Source organism: Bos indicus, chromosome X (genome assembly GCF_029378745.1).
Source record: "Bos indicus isolate NIAB-ARS_2022 breed Sahiwal x Tharparkar chromosome X, NIAB-ARS_B.indTharparkar_mat_pri_1.0, whole genome shotgun sequence".
Lineage (NCBI taxonomy): Eukaryota > Metazoa > Chordata > Mammalia > Artiodactyla > Bovidae > Bos > Bos indicus.
In genome coordinates, this window is record NC_091789.1 from 100,716,024 (window position 1) to 100,718,208 (window position 2,185).

The window sequence follows — 2,185 nt, forward strand, 5'->3', positions numbered from 1 at the left end:
GGGATGAGCAAGTCTAATGTTTAGAGCTTAGGCAGAAAATGAGAACTCACAATGTTAAGAAAGGATTGTAAAACATTAAAAAATAAGTAAAGAATAAAATAGATTTGAAAGTCTTTTTATATTTAAAGAGCCTCAATTTTCTTTTAGTACTGAAACAGTAATCTCTCAGGATTTGCTTTAAAAACTTTGGAAGAAGTTAAGTGACTTTTCTATTTTAGTAAGGCAGCATTATATTGTTACACTGTACTGAAATGAGTAAAGCTTCTTTGTTTCCAATAGCAAAAAATTATTTTTTCACTTTGCAAATATGAGACATTTCTAAATCATAACTCCTTTTCTCATATGTCACTTCTCAATCCCCATTGTCTTAGTGTTCTGGCACTATCATAATAAAATATGATAGACTGAGAGGCTGAAATAACAGATATTTATTTTATAACATTTCTGGAGACTAGAAATTCTAGATCAAGGTCCAGTAGGGTCAATTTCTGGTGAAGGCTTTCTTCAGACTTCTGCATTCTCTCTGTTTTTTACGTGACATCTTTGAAGAGAGAGAGAGATCTGTTACAAGGATGATAATCCTATGGGACGAGGGCCCTATCCTTATGACCTCATTTGATTTTAATTACTTCCTTAGAGGCTCCATCTCAAAATACAGTCACATTAAAGGTAGGACTTTAACATAATAATTTTTGTAAAACACACTTTCAGCCCATAGCAGCCATATTCAACCCTTTCAGACATCCCACGTCCCAGAAACAAACACACAAACAATCATGCCAATAAGAGAAGAGAGTTAACTGGAACATCATGGGGAAAAATAGAGGCTGTACCAGGTTCTGAAGTGTTCTGTGCCTCTCCCACTTTAACCAGGTTACAATTACACACTAACCTCTATCCATTGCATCCAGTTTTCCTTCTCAGAGGTGTTTCTGTTTACACATTCCAGTTTCCATCCAAGCCTGGTTTTCAACTTCCCTTCTAAACAGAACTCTGTGGTCACTTAAGTACACAATCATGTGCCAAAGGTAGGCTTTGACATTCTAGGTTTTTGAGAGGCTACTTTTTTGTCATGAACTTTGATCATCTGTGCTCGTTAAACAAATGGACTTTATGTGGTTTCACCAACCTGCCCAGAGGTAACTGCTGTTAATAATTTTCTTTAGCTTTTTCTCATGCCTTTTTGTTTATATTTACACACAGATGTGTTTCTGCATGCACAAAGGCTCACTGTCTTTAGGTTATGTGAACTCCGTGTCACATGATAGATGTTAAACTCAAGCAACTCTGATTAGCTGAGGGGACTGCTGATAAGTGAATGAGAATTCTGTAGCCAGGATGTGAGATAACAAAACAACTGAAGCTGATAACCCTAGTGAGGAAGAAGATTTAAAGGGGACTCTGAGCTTGGAGCCAAAATTTAGGTACTGAAACTGTCCTAGAGGAACTAAGAGTTCTTTTCAAAGAACTCTTGAGAGTTTTCTTTCCTTTCTTTCACAGGTTTTGTGACAATTTTGGAGTTTTATGTTTTATTTTTTTCTCCTGCTGGAAGGTATGTACTAAGTGATCACAATCAACAATGCTGATGAATAAAAGAGAAAAACAAAATTTCTGAAGCCCATTTCAATCTTCCATAATTTTTTTTCTGAAAAATATTCCCATGATAAAATCCACTTATAGAATCATTTTGCAGGCTACATAGAATTCTATTTTAAACTTTGAGGTACATCCTATTCTGTGAGGAAAAACCGCATGCTCATTCCACATGAAAGCACATGTTTTCTGTACAATTCTTTTACTTTTTAGTTTAACTGTGACTAATTGCTGGTATGCTGTCCTGCTAAGAGAAACACCAGAGGAAACAGGCAAAGACAGGATATCTACACACTTTGCTTACTACATCATCTTCCATAGGTTTATTTTTCTCCCTACCTCAGCTACAAAACTATGTAATATAATTCAACTCTCCTTAGCCACTAAAACAGATTTCCAGTGTCTCCTCTCCTGGTCATCTAGGAGGAAGCCATAGTGTATGGTTGTAAAAGGCATGGGCGACTGCTTGTGTGCATGCTCAGTTGCTTCAATCTTGTCTGACTATTTGTGACCCTATGGACTGTAGTTTGCCAGGCTCCTCTGTTTATGGGATTCTCTAGGCAAGAATACTGTAGTGGATTGCCATGCCCTC

At 36.8% G+C, this 2,185-nt stretch overlaps 1 long non-coding RNA gene across 1 annotated transcript; it reads right to left on the reverse strand.

The window, feature by feature from the left end:
- Positions 1-413: 413 nt before the first annotated feature.
- LOC139181692 (uncharacterized) lies at positions 414-1,073 on the reverse strand. Its single transcript, XR_011565463.1, has 2 exons — positions 893-1,073; positions 414-541 (listed from the first exon to the last, which is right to left on the reverse strand). It is a non-coding gene; the product is annotated as an uncharacterized lncRNA (long non-coding RNA).
- Positions 1,074-2,185: the final 1,112 nt, after the last annotated feature.